Below are 23,961 nucleotides of genomic sequence, written 5' to 3' on the forward strand. Positions count from 1 at the left end.
CAATACTTCAGACTGGCAGTAGACTGCAGCAAGAATAATCTAATCAAAACGAAATTAAATTATCTAGTCCCAGGGCAGGCTCCTGGGACTGCTGCACTGAATGCTAGCAGAGCCCCTCCTAGACATTTTTCCCCAGTCAAACTCACATGATGAATGCAGATGAAATTTGAAATATGAAAATCTGAAATAATTTATGGAAGTTGTCAGAAATTTGGCCTGCTTGCGGTGTAATTTCCTCTGAGACGAGGCAGGCCGGCTCGCTGCTGCGGGAGTTGGAGCGGCTGCTGGCCTTCCAGTGGATGGATCAACCCCTTTAAAATGCTCTTCCAGACAAATTACAGCTCATTACACACAGCCTTGCACCATGCCATTATGTCAGAGGAAATCTTTTTTCATTTGCACAAATTTGCTTGGAATTCTCATATTTATTTGAGCATCCATTATCGAATCTGAACATTGAATTATCCACAATTATTTTCTGGGTACGCGGATGTTTGTGTTTATGGAATAGACGGTGACTGCGGGGCTATAAAAATATTACAGTGTGGCTGAAAACCCCACGTACTTTGTGGCTATGTTACAAAGAGCATTGTTTGACTGCTGAAGGAGAATTGACTTTTGCGAGGATATTTACAAGATTCGTTATCTTTTGAAACACACTCTGAAGGAGCCTAACTCTGCTCTGAGTACTCTTCCTGGTCTCGGTTATGGATGGGAATTACAAATTATTGGTCGCATCTAGGTTAAGAACCTCCTCACCCTCCCCACGCTATTTGTTCTGGAGGATCATTTTCCACGTTAATCGCACCCTGGCACACATTCTTGGACAAAGCGTTTCTTCTGATTGTTCACGAGAACACCACTCTCCTGAAACCCAAGTCTTTCTTTGTCATTTTTCTCATCATGTCACCGTGGCAAAAGTGGGCTCTTATTGCTCAGAAACACCGCAGTAGAACCACAAAGTGAAATCGTTGTCTAAAAAAAAATTAACTGGTTTTAGAAAAATCCTAATTGCAAGGGTGTTTTTTCACGGCTTTTAAATCGTTGTTATTATTTAACATAATAAATCTCTGCTTCATGCAATATTTCTAAATTGAGTGCAGTACTTCCCAATATTGTTTTATCCAGTCGTTCAGGACTCTAAATGCCTCATCAGCCTTTCCAGTGACTAAATAATTAAATGCTCACTATTGACTTGTTGACATTTCGCTCGTTACGGCAGGTGTATATTCAAAAGAAAAATGCAATCATTTCTCTAAACCAACTTATTTTCTTGAGGGCTTTTATACATAGAAAAATCCACTTGAAAAAACTCTTAGGCAAGTATGCCGGCAATATCTCACTATCACTTTGTAAATCTGATTTAGTTACAACAAAATGAGATGTACTTTTGTACGTAGGATTCATTTTGGTAGAAGAATCAGTAGAACTTGAAAATCAAGGTGAGTCAGTGACTGTTTATTTAACCTATTGCATTTCTGGCCCTAATACATATGCATTAGCATAATATACTTTTGTAAGTTGGGAAGAAAATATAGATTCCACGTACTATAAGTAGGGACTACCAGAATTTAGGAAAACCAGATCGGTTCCCAAAAAATGGAAAAGCTGAATGCTTGGCTGAAATGAGAGTGGTTAGATTCTATCCTTCAGCCCTCCAGGGCTTCAACTCCTTTGCCGTCCACTGCGGGGCTAGACCATGTCGGAGCCTCCCCAGCTTCTGCTTCCTGCAGGAAACTTTGTAATAGCACTCAAATAAATAAAGAAACTGGGTTGGAGATTATTGCTTTCATTGTGCTATTGTATATGTGTATTATATTCTCCTTCCATAGTTTGACACAATCAGTTGAATGTGGGACAAGACAAACCTTGTATATGACAGTGGGGTAGTATTGAAAGATGGCCCCATATCTAGGGGGCTAAGAGTTATGGACGCATTGATTGCTGCTACTAACATTTCGAAGCGTGGCTGGTAATTTTGCCTGCTGGCTTCTGGCTGGAGGCCGGCCGGCCTGGGCAACAGAGCAATTGAAAGGAACTGCAGGCAGCTTTTTTTCAGTCTACATCAAGGAACTTTGTTCTTCCTTTATTATAACTGACCACTGACAGGAGGGGCTTCTGAAGAAAAGGCAGGCCAACAAGGCGCCCTGAACACTGCCTAGCTAATCTTTGTTGTGTGTTTTATTCACTTCCAGTGGGTACTTTTCTTTTCTTAAAGAACTGTTTAAAATTTTAAAGACACATTCCTAAGCCAGAATACATAATGAAAAGCACCAGAAAGACTGAGGATATACACGGAAAACACTTTTCATCTATAGGGGAGGACCTACTGAGAACACAGTTTATGGAGAAAAAGAGGGAAACAGTGTTGTTCATAACGACCTGTGGGAAAACTGTATAATGAAGAGTCTCAAAAAAGTATATCTAGAATATTGGAAAATGAGATTGTGAGTGACCTTGCTCTTCAAAAGCAGTAAATAGTCAGAGGGCCGTTGAATATATGGAGCAAGCTTGATCCGGGCCAAGGAACAGAAATCATATGAACATGAAGCTTCCAAGTTTGAATGAATGATGTATTTAAACAGTGACACAGCTAAGGTCTTTGGAACACACAACTAATGACTGACTTCTTTTATAAATTAGCTTGAATGTATATTTTAGAAGCTGGGGAGAAATGCTGCTATGTGCAAAATGGATAAACACAGTGGACCCTAAAAGCCAGACTCTTCTATCTTGCTAGTGTATATAACTTAGTGACCGTCAGGCTTTATCAAGAGCTTTAAGAAATCTGGACTTGAATTAAGGCCATGAGGTTCTTTGTTTTGATCAGCTTTTACCATAGAAGATGGAAGAAATAAAAATAAAAAGAATATGAACGCAGCTCTCTACAACCTCATCTAAATATACAAACAAAACTCTACCAGCATTACTATCAAAAGGATGTACCAAAACTGGAGCCACGTTAAATATCAAACATCAATACTTCCTGCTTATGAAACTCTATAGTCATATAAATAGTTACGTGAATCCTGATGTTTATGAAATCCATCCTACATTTGAACAAATGCAATTTTTCAGTCACTATAGCTAGTTCTTTTGTCATTTCTTTCCAGATTTCCCTAGAGATCCAGTGAGGACTCAGCACATAAAAACTTTCATCATTTTTATTCCACAGCCAGCCAGTTTTTAAAGGAGGAGCAAGATTTTTCACTGTGCACTTTTAAGCTAATAAGATATTCTTGGAAAATTAGGAGCATAAAAAATAGCTATGCAGATATGTATATAACCTTAGTAATGATGCTTGGACAAGCTAATAAAGTAATATTTATCATGAAAAGAAAATTAAGTAAAAATCCAGCCCCTGCAAAATTTAAATGCAATTTTAGACTCATCCCCTTGACCTTCCTTAAAACAAAGTAAATGAGGAGGTAATAATCAACTATTTTCTTTTTTAATGAGAAAACAAAACTTGAATTAAAGTAGGAGAAGAAACGAAATAGAGACATATTTTACAATGTCTGGTAGAGGTTTTTTTTTAAAAAAAAAACCTCACTTTCAGGAAATTCTTCTCATAATTAAGATCTTTACTGTGGGGGCACCTGGGTGGCTCAGTGGGTTAAAGCCTCTGCCTTCGGCTCAGGTCATGATCCCAGGGTCCTGGGATCGAGCCCCACATCGGGCTCTCTGCTCAGTGGGGAGCCTGCTTCCTCCTCTCTCTGTCTGCCTGCCTCTCTGCCTACTTGTAATCTCTGCCTGTCAAATAAATAAATAAAATCTTAAAAAAAAAAAAATCTTTACTGTGATTACAACAAAACGGTTTCTAAATACAAATAATCATGTATACTTAAATCAATGGTGGGATATTTTCCTATATCTTCTCCCTATTTCAAAATCATTTTACTTTTTAATACTTAAGGTACAAAAGCGCTGATTCACTCATCTGCACAAACCAACTTGGTAATTTTTCTTAAAATCCAGTTAAACAGCAAGAACTTAAAGATAGAAAAAAAAGACAAAAAGAGCTTTTCTTAGAGCAGCGAATTAAAGTCTTTTCTTGTCACAGCTAATTAAAGTCTACCTTGAAGGTGCATATGTATTTCCAACATGCATTAGAAGATCATTGCATAAAAAATGAACTGTGCTTTGTCTTTAGAAACTTCTGTAAGCACATAGCTCCCAGGTATCTCACCACAGCTGTGAGAGTTCCTTACCCTGAGGGCTCCCGGGACCCTCAGTCAGAAATTTAGGCCCACTCTTGGGAAACCCAGTTTGCTCTATCCTTAACAATACTAGATACTTCTACCTGTTATTAAGGACCCAGAGATACACAATAGGCTTTTATTCCAAAAAAACTTGCAGTTTATTTTGTTCAGAGTCAAGAAGGTGAGAGAGCTAAGCAGTTATTTAATCAACAAAATCAGTTTAGTGGAATCGGAGAGTTTGGGCTCAAAATCTTTCCTTTTTTCCTCTTAATGTGCATAGGGATGTACACTTTACACTATCTAGTCAGTGTAAAATTACTTCCAGGGAAAAGTTTGTACACTCACCAAATGTCTCTTCAGCTGAATTAAAGGATAACTGTCTCAGTTCTAGAACCTGATTTGAGAAATAATGTGGCCACAAAGAATTTATGTCAATGACCCTGACTAAAGTTCAGGGTTTTTTTTTAAGATTTTATTTATTTATTTGACAGAGAGAGATCACAAGTAGGCGGGAGGCGGGGGAGGGGAAGCAGGCTCCTCGCTGAGCAGAGAGTCCAAAGCGGGACTCGATCCCAGGACCCTGAGATCATGACCTGAGCAGAAGGCAGAGGCTTAACCCACTGAGCCACCTAGGTGCCCCTTTAATGTTGTTTTTAAGATGCTATGGTTTTTCTTCATTCTCCTCTCTGACAATCTCTTAATTGTGTTCCAGATTGAAATTTCCAGGCTGGGGCACCTGGGTGGCTCAGTGGGTTAAGCCGCTGCCTTCTGCTCAGGTCATGATCTCAGGGTCCTGGGATTGAGTCCCGCATCAGGCTCTCTGCTCTGCAGGGACCCTGCTTCCTCCTCTCTCTCTCTGCCTGCCTCTCTGCCTACTTGTGATCTCTCTGTCAAATAAATAAATAAAATCTTTAAAAAAAAAAAAAAAAAGAAATTTCCAGGTTGGATCTCATCTTCTTCCCCAAAAGATTTCTGTGAGCATATAATATTTAGGACCTCAAGAAAGAAAGAAAAGGATTCACTTTAACACAACAAATTGAAGAAGGTTTTCAAAGGAGTAGTCCGGGGATACTGTTAGGAAATTTGATCCTAAAATTCTCTTTTCTAAAGAATGTTAAAATAATATATCCAAAAACCTTTTAAAAATATTAAGTACTGCTTTACAATCAGAAAAGTTAATTTGTAAATACATTTCCTCATGTGCTAAAACCATAAGGAATGTACCTTCTAACTTGAAAGCTCCGGGACAAAAGAAGTAGGAATGACCTGTATTTGAGAGACATAAGTAGTGAACATACAATAAATTAGCCTATTATAAAAATGCTTTGTGTTACAGTAGAAGGCTAATGTTCAGGCAAGTTTCTTTTAAAAATGGAAGTAGAGGGGCTTTCCTTCCCATCTCATCTACAGTGCTCTCAAATTTTCCTGGATACCAGCACCATTTTGAGTACTCTTTTCAACATAAAATATAATAAAATATAGTTACAGCCATTAAAGGAAGGGTCGAAGACAAATTCTAGTCAGTGACTAAAACTTATAGGTAGACGTTATCTAGGAACAACTGTGTCAAAAGTTTTTTCCTAAAAAACCAAAACTTTCTTGGGCCACCTGGGTGGCTCAGTGGGTTAAAGCCTCTGCCTTCAGCTCAGGTCATGATCCCAGGGTCCTGGAATGGAGCCCCACATCCGGCTCTTTGCTCAGTAGGGAGCCTGCTTTCTCTTCTCTCTCTCTGCCTGCCTCTCTGCCTACTTGTGATCTCTGTCTATCAAATAAATAAATAAAATCTTTCAAAAAAAAAAACTTTCTTTTGGTGAAGAATTTTATTTATTTATTTATTTATTCAGGGGTGGGGGGGAGGAGGGAAAGCACTCAAGCATGAGCAGGGGAAGGGGGAGGGTCAGAGGGAGAAGCAGACTCCCCGCTGAGCAGGTCCCGGGATCATCACCTGAGCCAAAGACAGATGCCCAACTGACCGAGGCACCCAGGTGCCCCAAACCAAAACTTTTATTACCTGGTTGCAAACGTTCCCTAACACTTCCATACCTATAAGTGCTCATGCACTGACATGCATCGCAGGAAAAAAGATACTGTTTGCCCAGCAGCCCTAGAGGTCCAGGAAGGAACTCTCACTCAGTTTCTTAGTGAGCCTAAGCAGCCTAACTGGAGAGCGTCACCTGACATGAGCATATTTCTGTCATTTTGCACCTACTCCTTCTCCAGTCACGGTACATGCAAAAATAACTCTGGCCAAATGGCTACTATCTTCTCGCTTTGTTCGTTCTAAGAGCTATAGGACACCATCCTTTAGAAAGCAAAGGTATAGAAAAAAAAAAAAGTCATTGGTTTTGTTTTTACACTAAGCTAACGAATCTTGTTTTATTGTAGTTGTTTATAATATAACAGAGAAATAGAAAACTTTTTTTTTTTAGTCCAATTCCTGTGTGGGTTTGGGACCTTTCTGGCTCTCTTTCCCTTGCTTGCAATGACTAGAACTTGCTGCTTTGATAATTACCTTCTAAGACCTAGGAAGGGAGCTGGGAGGTGCCCTAACACTAAGTAAAGCCTGCCAACGATGGACCAGCTCTGCTTTGCTCTCTGGGGGCCTTTCTTTGCTCCCTTTCTCTATGCCCTATGGAAGGGAATATGGTGGACCCACCCTGAACACCCAGACATCTGCAGAGGTTGAGACTGATCTAGCCTTTGCTAAGCGAGAAAGAGAGGCAGCCTTGGGGGATGTGTGTGTGTCTGTGTGCGTGAAAGAGAGAGAGAAAGAGAGAGAGAGAAAGAGAGCCAAGATTCGCCTTTCACCCTCCCCGCTTCCTCTGCAGCCCTCCTCTGCTCTCTGGGCTGGTGGCTTAGTGCATGAACTGATTAGGTAACAACAGAGCACCTACCCTCCCTGTTTCCTCTCAATGCATTTGGGCCACAGCTTTTGAAGGAGCCCAGCCCTGCCACTATCCTGCCTTTATCATGGGCTGTATGGGGCTTTCTCTGAAAACGCCTGGGCTTTGCCCCTGGCTTCATCAATCATTTGGACCAGTTCACATCCCCTTCACGGTGTTCCGCCTCATTAAACCCATCAAGGGCGCTGCAGAGAGGCGGTGGGGCCGGGGAATGCCTGAGCTCTCCTTCCCACTGCTCAACATCTCAGTGATGAAAAAGACCCACAAACGTGTGGGAGAGGGTGCAGAGGCTGACTAACGTGGCTACCAGAGGCTCAAGCGTCACCTTCCTTGCAGCTCTAGGAGATTTCTTAGAGCTGCACGTGGGAAATGAAACGATCAGCCCAAGCTGACATGCATGTGCTCCTCAGTGCTCTTAAGTTCCTTCATTTATTTGCTGGTGGAATTGGAGACCACAGCTTCACTGGAACGCTTTAAAAGGCTGCCAGATGCAAAAGCTGGTTATTAAAAAACAAAGTCTAGGAAACTCATGGTCAGGGAAGAAGCCAGAGACTGAATTTAGGGTCTTCCGAGGCCAAATGAATCATGCAGTGCTGTCCAGGTAACCTAGACAAAAATCCCGTTCTATATTTGGTGAAAGGAAGTTTCTACAATTTTCCAAAGTTCTCTTCTACTGACTAAATGACTCCGATGTCGATCTTTAAGTTTTCGTAATGATTATTTTTTTTAATATAAACACATTATAAGGGAGTTTTCTCACATATTATTTCAAAACATCCTTTGGAAGCAGCTAGAGGAGGTATTTTATTTTCAGTGTCATATTGAAAGTGGAAAAAAGCCAAGCCTATGAGATTGAATTTAACAAAGATCATAGGGCTGGCAATAGGTGAGCTAAAAATCCCATCATTGCTCTTATACAACTTCACTGACGTGGTAAAGAGAAGTTCATGGGGGCACTTGGGTGGCTCAGTGGGTTAAAGCCTCTGCTTTCGGCTCAGGTCATGATCCCAGGGTCCTAGGATCGAGCTCCACTTCCAGCTTTCTGCTTGGCAGGGAGCCTGACTCCCCACCCCCTGCCTGCCTCTCTGCCTATTTGTGATTTCTGTCAAATAAATAAAATCTTTTAAAAAAGAGAGAGAGAGAGAGAGAGAAGTTCAGGAAGGCCCTGTTGTTGTATATTTTTTGTAACAATAGCTATGGGATGACATCAGGTGTCTAGATGCAAATGTATTTCTCTAAGGGTTTTCTCCAGCCTACTACGAGAAAGAAGGAAGAAGTCCACAAAAAACAGACATGTTATTGCTCCGATAAAAATCAGTCTTTTAGTACCAACTAGGAGTGGGGGAGGCTATGCGTTTTACTTAGAGAAGAGGAGTAGGGGTAGGGTTGGGGACAGGGAACAGAGGCGGGGAGGAAAGGAGGAAGGAAGCCATAACCTTAGGACACCTTAACATCCGGTTTGTATTACAAACAAGAGCCAAATTTCATCCCCGTACAGCACCACCTGAGACCCAGAGTAATACCCCTGGACCACCTCCTGCACTCAGACCACTGTTTTGCGCACCAGGCACTTGCACGCACTTTTAAACCTTGTTGGGAAGCTAAGGTGGGAGAGTGAAAACACGACCTTAGCCCCGGCCCCTCCCACCAGCTCGCCACCACCAGGCACCAGATAGCTCCTGCTCCCCTGCACGCTGTCCCCGGGCGGCCTCTGCGGGAATCCTAGGTTGGGATGCGATCAGGAAACCCTAAACCACTCTGGCCTGGCACGAATCCCCGCGGGCGGACTGTCGGAGCCCGCAGCCCACGCAACCCCCTGCGCCTTCGCGCGTCCCCGGCAATTTGCATCCCCAACAAAGGCGCATGTCGCTGATCCCCGAGCACTGCGGGTATTAATAATCATAAAAGACCGAGCGATTACAAAAAGAGAAAGTGCTAAATGTCAGGAGCTGGGGCAAGATTTTTAAAAGGCAACGCACCCGAATCCAAGTCTGTACTTTAACTTTTTTAATAACGATTTTTTTTTCCTGGGCTGGAAGCTCGCACAGAATCCTGGAGGAATTGCTAAATCAGATTAAGGTTATATTTTGCAACAGACTGGATGGAGCAATAAAGGAGAGCGCGCGGAAATGGGACTTCACCCATCAATTAGATCTCTATTAGCAGCCAATGCAGGCTTCACCACAGGAAATGTCACATCCCTGCCCAAGCGGCCCCTCTCGTTCCCCACCCCCAGCTCTCACCTCTCGCCTCCCCTAGAGTTAAAGTCTTCGGGCGCATATATTGGAGCCAAACAAATCCCTTTGTTTCAACAAGGGTTTCTGTTTTTGTTTTGTTTTGTTTTTTTTGTTTTTGTTTTTGTTTTTTGTTTTTCTTCCCCGTCTTGTTTGGGAACCCGGTGCCACCTGCCTCCCCCACGGCCGGCGCTGCGCGCTAACCCCGGGACACTCCCGCCCTGGCTGGCTGAACAGGTTGCAGACACCTGCGCTGTCTGCTGGGTCGCTCAGGACCGCGGTGCGGGGGCTGGTGCGCGGGGCCTTATTAATATTAAAAGCTTTATGACGGTCCTGAGCAGTCCATAATGAAAGGTGATTAACAAGACAATGGGCAGGGCTCTGAATGGTGGGGCAACTCATCTGCTCTAATGGCTCAGACCCGCCTCGGGGGCCCCAGCGTGCGAATTCCGCCTCAGGATCCGAAGGAGTCCGGGGGGGGGGGGGATCCAGGGAAAGACCGTGTTGTAGCCTGACTGGGAGTCAGCCCGCCGCCAAAATAGCGCGCCCTGCAGGCCAGGAGGAGACCTTCGTACCTGGTCCACTCGGACCTCGGCATCGTCTCTGATGAGTTTGCAGGTGTATGCTCCCTCAGTGGAGTCCAAGAAGAGTGCGGTACCCGCCCAGAGGTCAGTGGTTTGCACCCGGATTTCCCCCACACACCCTATAACTCCAAATGCTGGAATTCGAGTTCAGACGGGAAAACGCCCTAATAATGGTTGCTCCGGCTTGGCACACAGGGAAGAAAATGGGGCATGACCCCCGAATCCACTCCCTTCCAGCCTCCGGCAAATGCACCCAGCCCTTGACCCCTGCTCCTCCGGTCCCCAGCAGAACAGAAATTTCCTCGGGCCCCAGAAAGCCTCATTTATCATTCTCATGGGGACCCGAATGACAACGCTCCTTGTCCTAGCCCGGCTGCGAATCAGGGCCCCCCACTTCTGCTCCCTTGTCCTCCCCTGGCCCCTCCTGCTCCACAGCCCTGCCCAAAAGGAGACAAGGTGCAACAGCCCGGGAATGAGCAAGCAGGAGAAGTGGCCGACTGGATAAAGGAGGCACTGTTGCAGTTGCCGCCGCTGCTGCCCCCATTCAGGGCCCGAATTCAAATGGATATTTCCCCCCTCGGCCCAGCTGAACGAGGCTCAATGCCTCAAAGGTGCAGAGCTGCCTCCGTGGACATGCTCTGTGGCTGATATTATAATTTTCATAATGCGCTTTTATGTCGCTCCAGACTCCTCCGGTGAGGAGCCCGCAGAGCTGCTGAAAGGGGCTTTGAGAGGCCCGGGCGCGCGGCTGCTGCGAGCTGCGCGCCCCCCGCCGGCCTGAGTGGCACCGCGTGCCCCGGTCGGGGCGCGGCTCCTGCACTGCGAGCGCGCGGGCGGCGGCGGGTGCTGCCGGCACTGCTCATTAGCATGCACCCCGAGTGCACCCGGCAGCCTTCCGCCCGCTTCCAGGCCTCTCCCTGGCCCCCTCGGGGTCTCTGCGGTCGGCCGGAGTGCGAGGTCCCTGGCCTCGCCCGGGCTCAGACCCCAGCTCCAGCCCGGGGGATCAGTGGCCAACCAGGCCCGGAGAAGGTTAAGACGGGAGCAGACGCTGGGAGCGATTAGGGGCCGAAGAGTCTTCAGGCTTGGTGGAGGCTGCTTTCCCTAGGGTCCAGAAGCGAGGGGGATACTGGAGGTGAGGGGCTCACACTGGAGTGATGGAGAGGAGCTTCCTTCCTGGAACGAGTGAGATGTCCTATTTTGTTCTAAGCATAGCCAGTATTCATCGTTTTTCCCGATGAGGAACCCAGCCCAGAGAGGTGGTTTCCCCCAAGGTCCCACAGCTGTAGTGGGGAGGCCCAGAGTCAAATCAGCTGGTGTCAGAGTGCTTGCTTTTAACTGAGCTGATGGCTTCTTTCCTGGTGCCTGCTCTATAACCAGCCACAGCACATGGCTGTGATCACTGGTGATCCCATTGGCCTGATCCCTAAGGGACAGTGTCCCCCATAAGGGACACTACAGACCCATTTTAGAGTAATCAAGTCTCCTGGTCCTCACCTACACTCAGTTATTAGAGCTCGTGGCATAATAGCTCAAGATACGGTCCTTTTGTCTTCATTTCAGACTCAGGGCAGGCATTTGTATGAAATACTTAGGGCTGAGAGTCCAAATCAGACAAATACTTTACCTTAGTCACCAATAAACACATTAATATATATATATATATATATATATATATATATATATATATATAGTGGTGAAACTGTAAACAAGGGGAGAGGGAAAAAAAGAGGGGGGACTACATTCTAAAAGAACTTCCCAAATAAACTCATCATTTGCATTGGCTCTAAATGGGCAATTAAAAAATATTATTCTAACTTAACCTCAATATATATTACAGCAGGCCCCATCATAGTAGCCTTGGGGTTGCCATTCTTAGATGACTCCCTCCACCAAATTTGGGAACTAGTCACAAGAAATATCAGATCAAAGTTGTAAAGCTGTAATTAACTCTATTCTCAAGGCCAACACTCATAATTGCTCTCTAAAGTAAGGATTTTACTATTCAGGTGTCCAAATACCAACTTTGTTCATTTTTAAAAGGTCCAGCGTATGCACTAATAACGACAGAGTGCAATCAGTATCTGCCCCATCTGCTTCATATTTGTTCAAAAGATAGACATGTACCAATAAATAAATATATTTACAAGCCCCAAATTCCTTGCTTTAAATTGCAGTATGATGAACAATGAGTTCAGAGCTAGATATACTTGCTGTAATGTCCCAGCAACAATTACCCTATAAATCCCCCCAGGGGGCCTTAGATGTCCATCCCCTTTTTTCACTGGCATGGTTAGAGGAATACCATGGTATAGTCAATGCCCACCATGCACTGGGCAATGAAAATTAGCCCCAAATTCCATCTGCAATAATAACCACAAGGTCAGCCAAGAATCAGTGTCAGATTGGATTTCTGTTTATCTACACAAAGGCCTTCAGGGCTTACTCTAAACTTGAAAAATTTTTATGACCTAGAACTAAGCAATAGATCCAGAAACACAACCCACAGATTCCCATCCCCAGAGTTGTTATGATATTCCATTTTGTTCCTTAAACTAGCTGCATTGTTCTTGTTTATGAATCTTCTGGTGCAGCCCTGCATAGCTAATGAAGTGACCCCAAATTACAGCTAAAATCTGTTCTTCTTCCTGATTTGTTGCAGCACAATGAAAGATAACTACATCTGAAATTGGGAGCCGGCAGCTGCTCATACATTTCTTCATTAAATAAACATCGGGATACCTGCTGATTGAAACCATTTTGGGGTTTCTATATGAATGGCTTTTTAAAACCCTTCCCATATGTTAGCCTCTATTAAATCCCACAACTAGCTGCCTCCATATCAGAGGTTATTAAATCCTTATTAAAACTTGAAAATGTTCTGAAGTTAAATTGTATTGCATACTTGCAAAGGCGTGATAAAGTGCCATTCTTAACACATAGTTTTTGTACATGGTAGCCAGGAGCAGAAGGTCAAATCACTCAGAAAATTCATGACACCTACCTTAGATGTCTTTTGTTTACATGACCCAACTAAATGCGAGAGGAAGTATATGTGGTTTAAATTATTCAGTTTGTATTGCCTTTTAAACCCTGCAAAAATTCTCAGTAAACCACATCATTTTCAGAAACGGTGAGATTTGACAATAACTACCAAAATAATCACCTTCATAAAGGAGATGATGATAGCAGGTTAATGAATGCCATTATTGAAAATAAGAATATTACTCCTGCTTGTTGTGCATGTTAAAAGATTTTTTGAAAAGCGTAGTTGATAATTGTTGAATTATGGATTTGTATCAAATGATGGATTTAAAATATTATAGTATTAGGAAAAGAAGTGAATGCTATATGAATTGCTTAGGAGGTGGTGGTAGAGAAATGAAGGTTGGAGTGAATTATACAATAAATTCGGGGTTTCTCTATAGGCAAACTGGACAGCTGTGCTTCCAAATACCTCCTTTTCCACTCACCTGGGGAGCTTTTTTCTCTTTGTTTGTACAGACACAGCATTTTTTTCTTTCTTTTTTCTTTTGCCTTATCTGAAGCATTTTGACTTCCTTCATTTTATGAAAAGTAGGGAAACAGAAATACTGAGGGAACTATCCAGAAAATTCTCAAGAAAGAAAATCTTTCTTGAAAGATTCAAGAAATCTTGAAAAGATTTCTTTTCAAATGAAAAATTTTCAAGTTTAGAATAAGCCCTAAAGGCCTGTAGGAGAACTCCTGTAGCCCAGCTCCCCAAATGGGCTGCTGACCATGTAACTTATCTTGGGCTTCCTTTGACTATGCAGACATTAGCTTACTACAGGTATGCTGGGGGTGGAAGGTGGGTCTTGTTAGAACTGGGTGTAAATGCCTTTGGGTCTTTTTCTTTCTTTCTTTTTTTATGGACATGGGAGAGAATATTGGGAAGGCATTGGAGGGAAACCTAAGTTGCGCTTGGAGTCCTACCATGAGTGTACATGGTGACTACCATTTTACCTGCACAGGCTCAGTTTTCTCACCTAAAAATAGGAAGTCAAACTGATGCAGACATTCCCTCTCTGACCCATAGTTCTGATGCTTCGGAAAACCAGTGCCTGACAAAGCCCGAATCACTTCATGCCTGATTCTACACTCCAATACATGTTTCCAGAATGTGACTTCAGATCTGAAGTGTTTAACTTCATGCTTTGCCATTTGTCCTTTGTACTGTATTTATAGAATACAGTGCTACCTACAATGGCTTGACATTTTTCTGTTAATCAATAAGGCCTCTACTCTCATCAACAATGACAAGAATCAAATGGATTTCACTGTATGTGCAGAACACATTAAAATTCCCAAATAAAAATTTTATAAGTGACTTTAATGTGACGTGGTAGATGGATTCCTGAAAGAAGTTGTGTACAATGGACTTCCAATAGTGAACAAAAGTCTACCATTCCATTTATTCAGATAATAATTTCAGATATGCTTTTATAGTCTCATGATCAGAAGAGACTAACAAAATTTCAACTTTCAGTTTTTCCACTGTACTTCTCCCCTGTCCTTCTTCCACACTAAATAGATTTCAGGAATACCATGGATTTATCTAAGATAAGTCTTAAGAACAAAAGAAAATGACAGGGGATTAGGAAAAGTATTAAACAAGATAAACAATTAGTTTTTTTTCATCTTGACAAATTTGCCACTTGCAATGGTATTTCTGAATTCCAGAGAATACTTTTAAAATGAAAATATCACTTAATAGATGCTTTTTACGATATAAAAATGTAAAGGATGTAACAATACGGCACTGAAAGGGTGAGATAAAAGGTCATTCAGATCCCTATACCTTACGTTGAACTGTTTGCTGCTTGACAGCAAGATTTATTAAAGACATGAGAGTTGGGAATTTTTCTGAGTCTCCAGTTGCTATTTTAAATTTTACACGGTGAGAGGGTGTCCAAAAATTGCAAATTATTTTAGCTAATAAAGACTTCTTAAATAACTGTAGTCACAGCCATGTGCTTCATTCAAAACTAATAAAGCCAGTAAGTTAATAACAACAATTAACTCCCACTGTTCCACACTTCCTTTTATAGATGCTCTGGAACATATATTTGATGTTAAGTTAGCAAATATGGGAAAGCAAAGCACAAAAAGATAATGTTCATGTGATGAATATAGGAAAAAATTCTTGCTTCAAGAAATATAACTATTTGCCGCACAATTGCGCATGCCCCCACAAGATCTATGAGCTCATGAAGACATATCAGATAATTAATTCATAAATAGCCAGGAATGGCAAGCGTGGTTTCTCCATGGAAAGCCAGTTCTTTTGTTCAAGTACTTTTTAAAATAGCCGGTTAACTGAAAACATTGTGGAGAGATTATCACAATGAGACTATTTTGAGAGGAAGAGTCAAGATTTTAAAGAAGGAGGAATTAAAGTGAGAAGATCGGTGACTAGAAAGTGCTGTGTAATGTTTGCTGAATAAGCAGATTCTTTTTCCGGATAATGAAGAGGGGAAATGTAAAATGTCCTTATTTACTCAGAAATTATCTCAGCTAACATCTTGAAAGGTCTCTGGAGGTAGTGGGTTACAAATCCTTTTGGGGTTACTTTCTGCTATTTCTTTTAGGGTTTCCTTTTATTCACCTTCTACAAAAGGCCATTCGTCAAGTTCAAGAATAGGAAGGACACCGTGCCAGTGGGTATAGTAGTAGTTGTTGTTGTTGTTAAGAAAATGAGTTTACATCCCGGCATGGTGTCTAAAAATGGTAGGTAAAGCACTGAGCAAATGGAATTTCCACACAGCTCCTGGGCTTCTGAAAACCAATCTATTTGCAGAGAATTAGCAAAACCAGGCCTATATTCCATTGATTGGAGCAATAAAAGAAAAAAAAAACTTTTCTTGTGTGTTTTGGGGAAAACAAACACACACACACACACACACACACACACACAGCAAGGGGGGAAAAAACCAAAGCAACACACTTAGCAACTCAGCAGGGAAAAAGGTCAGGCTACTATTGACAAGTATGTAAAGACATCTCCTAAACCATGGGAAAACATGTATAAATCGTTTCGACTCACTGCATTCAGAACCCATGGAAGGGACTCACAAAACTGCACTTTGGCATTGTTGGCCTGAAAGGATATCTATTTATCATCTTATAAGACAGCTCGAATGATCTTTATCTACTTTGCCCACTTTCTGACCCAAATTCAGGGTTTTTATGGAAAATTGCAGTCAGTTTGATTGATGAAATCCAAAGATGTCTAAAATGGCACCAAAGATCTCCAACTGTGCAGACTCCAACCGAGGGCTTCAATGTTGGCATTGTTCCTGAAGGAATAAAAAAAGAAAAAGAGAAAGTTGAGAAAAACAGGCAAAAGTTAGGGAATTTCTGCTTTAAAACTTCAAATTTCAATGAAGATCCCCAAACCCATTATCCCTGTTCACACGTGCGAACGGGGCGGACATCAAAGTATTTCCCACACATCGCAACAAAACCGGGTTCCTCGTGAGCCAATAAACCGTCTTTGTAACCCGCTGAATGGCTGCATCTACGCAGCGAGCAGGTTGCAGAAAGGCCTCGCGGAGCGGGGCGCTGGGAAGCCGGGGAGCCAGGCGCGCCCGCCCGAGCGCAGGAAGGAGAAACCGGTCTGAGCAATCGCCCCCACCACAGGCAGTTTTGGGGCTCTAAAACACCCTTGCGAGGAGTCCGAGCGTCCACTGAAAGCCTTCGCGTTCCTGAGCGGGGCGGCCAGAGTGCACTCTCCTCTCCTTTCCCAGTCGGCCGGCGGCGCCGCTATTAACCCAAAGCCAGACCCAGGCGGAGGCACCGGCGCCAGGGCCCCGCGGAAGGACAAGACAAGCAGCGATCGTCTGTGAAACCCGGTCGGGTTTTGGGGGACGATGCATTATAGTGGAATATTGTCACCTGCCTAATTGTTCTGAGCAGGCCTCCTCCCCTCCCCCATTAGTAATAATAGCTGGAGCGCGCTTCCTACCCGGTTACCAGGCCCGGGAGCTGATGAATGAACCCCCTCGTAGGGGAAAATCTTGGGAGCTGTCTTCTGTCGTATTACCCAAGGGGGCCGGCTATAAATCTTCCTTCATTTTAACCACATTTACCCTCATCCTCCTCGGGGCTAGGGATGCTGCGTTAAGATTGCACTGATGTGCCAACGCTCTGCACCAGCTGCTCCTAAGTACAGACAGGTCCTTGTCAATTAAGGCTTTGAGAAGCAGGTCCTCGGGGCCCTGGGGCATTGGAGCAGCCAGCAGCGTGCAGCCCCCACAATTAGTATCCATTTGGAAGGGACCTTCAGGGCACAAATGCACAGGCAAAGGAAGAATCAAAACACCAGGCAACTTCAATTCTGGAAATTGGTCGTGTAAGTGTTGTGAAACTGAACAGACGGCCCCCAAGAAGGGAGCTAAGATTTCTGCTGCAAGATGGGCCTCTCCCGCCCCCCTTCCCAATATTTCCCCTTTGTCTTGTGTCAAGCCAGGCCCTAGATTGAGTCTGTGGATGGGGGGGGGGGGGCGGACGGAGACGAAAGATAAATGAATACATTAATTTGCCTGTTCTAAGCTGAAGTTGTCTTTTGGTGTCTTTTGTGGCCACCTCAAGCAGCTGGTCAACCCTGCCCGGACCCTGGCCTTTGGCCCAAAGGGCGCTGGACAAGGCAGGCGCTCCAAGGAGAAGAGCGGCGATGTACCAGGTCAGGGAGGCCAAGCTGCCGGTGGGCCAGGCAGAGCATTAGCAGCTCAGCTCAACAAAACCCAAAAGGCTCAGGGGGCCTGGGGCACCATGAGGGAAGGTGTTTGTTTAAGCGATTAGGAGCAGTTGGTAGTTAGGGGCGGAGAAAAGGGCAGAGCTTGTGACACAGGGCAACTTAGCTGGACAGCAAGGGTGGACATTCAGAGGACATCACTGTTTAAGACTATGTGACCCCACCAAGTTCAAGAACAGAGCAAACAGCACAAGCCATTAGGGACAGCCATCAAACGATGGCAACAAAGCCAAGAGAGGCATTGAGAAAAATGTTCCAATATTAAATATGGAATAGTATTGGGGACCAGGGCAGAAGGTCACTGAAAGTCAACAAGAGTTGAGGCTTAATGAGAGAAAGAATTTAATATAAAAAATGCATAAATCTACAAATGAGGCAGCCCCATAATAGAGATAAAAGAACCCATTCAGTCAACATTCTGTGATAATGGCACCATAATAGATAGCATCAGGTTGTTAACATTTAACACAAAAGTTAGGAGAATGGAAGGAAAGGCAGCTCCCTTAATGGAGAACCTGCTGGAAGATTTCCATAGGCCACAAGGGATGAATAGTTGCTAACTGGCTGCTTTACGAAGAAAAAAGGTGGGCCTGCCCCTTGATGTTTCTTAAGGTTTCAACACACTCTCATTTCTTCCCCTTCCCAAAGCTTCCCTCCTGGAGGCCCAGAGGCCCAGGGGCACACATTTTTCTCTAGAGAGTCCAAAAGTCCTTTCTCTCAGAACCTACTGTGATTTTCCCCCCTCCTAGTTCAGCAAGGACATGAGTGAGCCAACAAATTTCTTAGTAAGGAACATATTATGAAAAGAATGGTTTGGTTTGGCTTTTCTTGCTGAGAAGAAAAACATGCCTTTCTTCAACAGGATATAGATCAGTCAAAAAGCTTCTAAATGATTTCTCACTTTGCCCATCATCGTAAATCTTATTTTTAAGGAAAATTCTGGTAGCAGAGTCCTTAAAATTCAGTGAAGCTTACTGAAGAAAGTATTTCTACTCTATGCACTAGATCTCAGGGACTTTGCCTCTATATGAAAAAAAGGCATCCTTAATAACCACAGGTAGCCAACAGAAAATCAGGGAGACACTGTCCTATCTTGAGAGTGGCAAAGTATGTGGTAAAACCCATTCATTCCAGCTGGGGATCCCTGCTACCCAAGACTCAGCATCTTCCCATTCCTGCAGAACCCAAGACAAAGCCCACCTTCCAGGCAGTCATCACTGGGGGGTGACTTCTACACAGTGGGGTCATGGGTACCTGATCTGTATCCTTCATTCCCCTGATGCTTGATAGTTTTCAAAACAAATTTACATAATGATCAGGGTTGATCCTTAGAACTACCTTTGTGGACTGAATAGAGCAGAATTCTCATTCCCCTGTATACGTGAGAAAACAGATTTGAAAGATGAACTAGCTGATTCATTTTACAGTCAGGGGATAGCCAGATTTCTAATTGAGTATGTGTTCTGCACCTTCCTTATACTTTGTCCTCCGCTATTTGGAAGGTGGAGTTTAGAAGCACAGTTAGAAACTGCTGTCTTCCTCAAGCATTTATGGGCTCATTGATACGCATTCACGTTTCAGTTGTAAATGTCACTTACTTATGTCTTACATACGTCTTAGAGCCCCTGGAGACTCAGAGAACTCTTGGGACTTCCAGAGCATGTGTCTAAACACATTCATTTCATTCATAGGAATACCAAGGCTCAGAGGCATTTAGTACCCCCTCCAAAGTTGGAAAGTGGCAAATTCAGGCTCATCCTGAGTCCTGTGGTTCAACAACTGGGTTACCCTGGGAACCCTTGTATCCACTCATTTTCTTCCCAGGAAGCTACAGGTTCCTTGAGCGAGTTGTTTCCTATTTTTCTTGGGCCTCATAGGCAACTATGGCCTCCCAGAGCATGTGTGGAATTAATTCAAGAATGACTGATGGCCAGAAAGTGAATGGATGGGATTAGGAACACAGATCAAGGAGATACCAGTTTGGGCTTACCGTCAATGACATTGACAGTGGCAGTGTAAAAACCAAACTGCACGTTTGGACCTTTAAGTGATCAGTTGTGTTTTTTTTTTTAAGATGTTATTTGTTTATTTGACAGACAGAGATTACAAGTACACAGAGAGGCAGGCAGAGAGAGAGAGAGAGAGAGAAGCAGGCTCCCTGCTGAGCAGAGAGCCCAATGCGGGACTCGATCCCAGGACCCTGGGATTGTGACCTGAGCCGAAGGCAGTGGCTTAACCCACTGAGCCACCCAGGCGCCCCTAAATGATCAGTTTTTAATGGAAAGAAACCAAACTATAAGAAAAATCAGCCCCAGAGTTTTGGCATCCCGAGATTTCTGTTTGTTTTGTCTTGTTTTAATAACAGCTGTTGGGAGCACCTGGGTATCTCAGTCCTGTAATTACCACTTCCCATCACTCTTGAGCAAGGAGAGCCAAGGTGACAGAACCTAAACTCAACAGAGCTTTGCTCCAGGGAGGTCCAGCCCTAGCTCCTGACATACTTCTCTGCAGGGAGGGACATCAGAGGTCCAGAGGCCACACCTGGATGGAGGGGGGGGGGGAGACTTGCTACAACTTCACACCTGGAGGTAACTCTGACCATCTGACTTCTAAGAGACCTCCTATCTCTGAAATTCTAAGATGCTGTCCCGGTCCCTCTGGCTGAGATGACTGACAGGAAGTCAGAGGCATCTACGTCCCCACCCGCCCACGCACAGGAAGCCAGAGCGAGGCTCGCTCTGGCATTTCCAGGCCCGCTCCAGCTGGATCCATGCGGGCAGGACCCAGGCCTCTCCAGTCTATTCCCTGCAATCTTTGAAATCATTCTCCTTCTCCTCCCCTCCATCGGCTCCCTCCTGTCCTGGCGCCTAGCGACCGCATCGCGTGGCGCCAGCGCGGGCATTTCCGGGTCCGCCCCACCCCCCCCACACCCCAAACCTCCCCCCACCCCGCCCGCCCCCGGCCCGGCCCCGCCCTGCCCCGCACCTGCGCTGGAGCAGGTCAAGGCAAGCCCACGTCGGGCGCCAGGCTGCTCTGGCCCTCTGGCCTGTTCCCCTAGCTGCGCCCCAGACAGCTCAGGACCAAGCAAAGCGGTGGGCACCCCCGTAAACTTCCCTTCCCTCTCCCCACTCTCCCAGGACCGGCCAGGGGACGGGTTATCAAGGCGAGACCAGTGTCTGGAACTCAAAGGTGACTGGCTCAGTTGGAAAGCTGAGGATACCTGGAACAGCATAAGCCGGAAGAATTGGTTCGTCTCTAAACGAAGTGACAATTCCAAATACAGCAGAAACCCAGCTAGCGGTGCCCAAAGCAGAAGAGGAGAATTTGCAGTTTTAAAACCTTTTTTCCCCCTAAAGAAAAATGTAATTTGGCTAAATGAGGCAAAGGTTTTCCGCAGGTTCAGAGGGTCAAGCAGATGTAGACAAGCGCGGGGGAGTTATTTATGTCAAGTCGGGTTATTGTACTGGCGAGAGAACGAACCGCCCAGTCGGCGCGGGTAGCCAGTGGGCCCGCGCGCCGGGGTCAGGGTGGACGGCAGTGCGTCCAGCCTGGCGGGACAGTAATTGCCCGGGGTCTGACACGACGCCGGGGGCTCGGGGCGCCTCCATCCATCTCCATCCATTTAGCGACCCCCCCCCCCCCGCCCCGACCAGGCGGGAGGCCGGGCTTGGGCCTCAGCTCCAAATAATGAGAACAATTGTCTTCCCGCCTGGCACTGCCCTTATCTGCTCCGGGCTTGCTGCCCTCTCCTTTCTCTGACCCCACTTGCCCCCCAGCCTTGGCGATGGGGTTGGGATGGGAAGTCAGCTCGAAATCAGGTGTGCCCTGAGCGCTGAACACAGCTGAGGCCGGAATGCCTGGAAGGAGAGGGAAGCTTCGCCACCCCCTGCCCCGCCCCCCGCCGTCACCCCCCCCCCCCCACACACACACACACTGCCCTCCACTCAGCTCCTCCTGGCAGATAACCTGCCTCTCTTCCAACCTGCCCAGGTAACACAGCCACCCGGGCCTGGCTTTCTACCCAAGACCCTCCAAGATCCTCCAGATCCTGCCTCCAGAATCTGTCATCCGCGTTGGGGGCTGGTAAAGATTCATCCCCTCTGACAATTTAATAGTCCCAAGTCATCATCTGCGTGACACTGGCCATCCATCTTCTCCCAGGGGAGGACAAAGCCTGGCCTCCCGGACTCCAGGCCTCTCCCTCCCTAGCTCTTTCTATTTTGGGGACGGCCTCCCCACAATGGCGTCCTTATGGTCCATAATGGTGATGTTTATGAAGGCAGCAATACCAGTGTATGAAGACAATTTTATGCCTAATTAGAAAATGATGTAACCCGAGAGAAGACAAAGAGAAGCTGTCCCCCCCTCCCGTCTCTCTCTCTCTTCAATCACACCCCAAATTTCCTCGGGCCGGTCCCCTCGCGCTCCGGGCTCCCGGCCACTGTTTTGACAGCATCTCCGCTCCCCCACGCTCTGCTGGCCCGGCAGAGCGGCAGGCGGAGGCCAGCACGTCCCGCGGCTGAGGGCAAAGGCTGCGGGGCAGGACGCCGCGGGGAGGGAGCAGAGGCGGGCGCCGAGGCTTAAAGAGATTTGGGACACGCGCTCTTGCACTTTCTCTCTTCCCCACGCGCTCCCATCCGAGGGGACCTCACCCCTGGGAAGACTCCAATAAATGCAACCCGGCGCCACTCGATTCCGGGATAATTTTTAATATATATGCAATAAATGTTCACTTTGTTAGATTGAATGACAGACAATAATATCGGCAAATCTTCATATCCATCCATTACCAGCAAATGAGCCGCACAAAGGACAGATTTGCTTTTGATTAATTTATTTGCAGACTCGGGTTGATAAAGCAATAACTATTTGGTTAAACTTGACATTTGGTCTTCGGGGGGTTATCAGACAAATCCCTGTCGTTCGGGAGAGATAATAAAGTTGTTTAAAGGGGATTAATTATTAATTGGCTGCAATTAATTTCCCCCCTTTGCTCGGCTGCTGCCACAATGAGCATCCCTCACCCGCAAACAAAAGGCAGTGTTTGCCCCCCCTTCCGACCTGAGGGAGGTGGGGGTCCCCAAAGCCTCAAGCACGTTTGTGGCCTCTTGCATCCGTTATTCCTGCCGCTGACTATTTTAATGAACCGCTAAGCCTAGCCAAACCTGCCGGCGTGGGGGCCGTGAACTCTGTCTTGAGAACCTTTTCTTGAATCGAGGGTCCAGTTGAGAACCCATTTGAGGATCATGGTCTCTGAACAGATTTTCCCGTCTAGATATTTGCAGTGATAGCAAGTCAGCTCATGCCCGTTATTCTAAGTCCACGTCCCCCAGTCTGTCTCCCTGGGTCAGCAGTTTGGGGGCTGAGCTGCAACCCGGCATGGGAGAATCCAGGACTCGCCTTACTCTGCGCGGTGGGGATTTCCTCTCCCCTGTGCCCCGGTGCTGAAGCCCTTACGGTGGCCTCCCCGGCCGGTCACTCATCTCTGAGGGCTACCGGGTGTAGGCAGGCCAAGGCCAGATCCCACTCCTGCGCTGATGCCTTAGGACTGTGGGCTGCGCTCAGACCCGTGTGCTGGGCCCCACCGAGGAATGGTCCGCCACAGCATGTTTGGCCCGGAGCGTAGGGCACTTTCAATGACCTTCATGCCCCTTCGTTTGCTAATAACCTGTCACATTTTTACAGAACACATACTGAGACAAAAGTCAGCTGCGCCAGGCAGGCCAAAGCCCGGGCTTCCACGGCCTTCCGACACCTACCCCCTCCCAGAGTCCTGCACCCTTCTTCAGGGAGCTAACTCAGGACTCCCTCCGTCTTGGGAGCCGCCTGACTCTGCGCCGCTCTCCCGCAAACCCGTGGCTCAGCCGACAACCAGTCTTTGACCCCAAAGCCGGCCAGCGAGGGAAGCGTCAGATTGCACTTGCCTCCTGGCTCTGAGCAAAGGGACAAACTTGGCTGAGTAAGGAAGAGGTTCCCTTATTCAAGGAACCGGGAGCAGTGGACTGGAGTAAACAAACGGGCTCCAAAGAGTGGTTTTGGCTTGCCGATCCTATTCATTCTCGGTTGGCAGAAAATTCTACGCAAACGACCCCCAAATCACCTGGTTGGAGAAAAAAGTAAATAAATGTGGAGGAAAGAATGGGACGCGGGTGGCCGGTCCGACCGACTGGGCTCCGGAGTTCGAAATACAACCTGCCGGGAGAACCGCTCGCGAGCCGTGGCCTCGCGCCGCGCCCTACTTTCCCTTTCTTTCTCTTGCTTGCCACT

The 23,961-nt window shown here is 45.8% G+C and overlaps 1 long non-coding RNA gene across 1 annotated transcript in view; it reads right to left on the reverse strand.

The window, feature by feature from the left end:
- Positions 1-16,030: 16,030 nt before the first annotated feature.
- LOC123391203 overlaps positions 16,031-23,961 on the reverse strand; it is a 9,519-nt gene continuing 1,588 nt past the window's right edge. Inside the window, exon 2 of the long non-coding RNA XR_006605860.1 lies at positions 16,031-16,237. This is a non-coding gene — a long non-coding RNA (uncharacterized LOC123391203). The remainder of the gene's footprint in view (positions 16,238-23,961) is intronic.

The sequence above is a fragment of the Mustela putorius genome, unplaced genomic scaffold (assembly GCF_011764305.1).
Source record: "Mustela putorius furo isolate JIRA1106 unplaced genomic scaffold, ASM1176430v1.1 tig00000083_pilon_pilon_pilon, whole genome shotgun sequence".
NCBI lineage: Eukaryota > Metazoa > Chordata > Mammalia > Carnivora > Mustelidae > Mustela > Mustela putorius.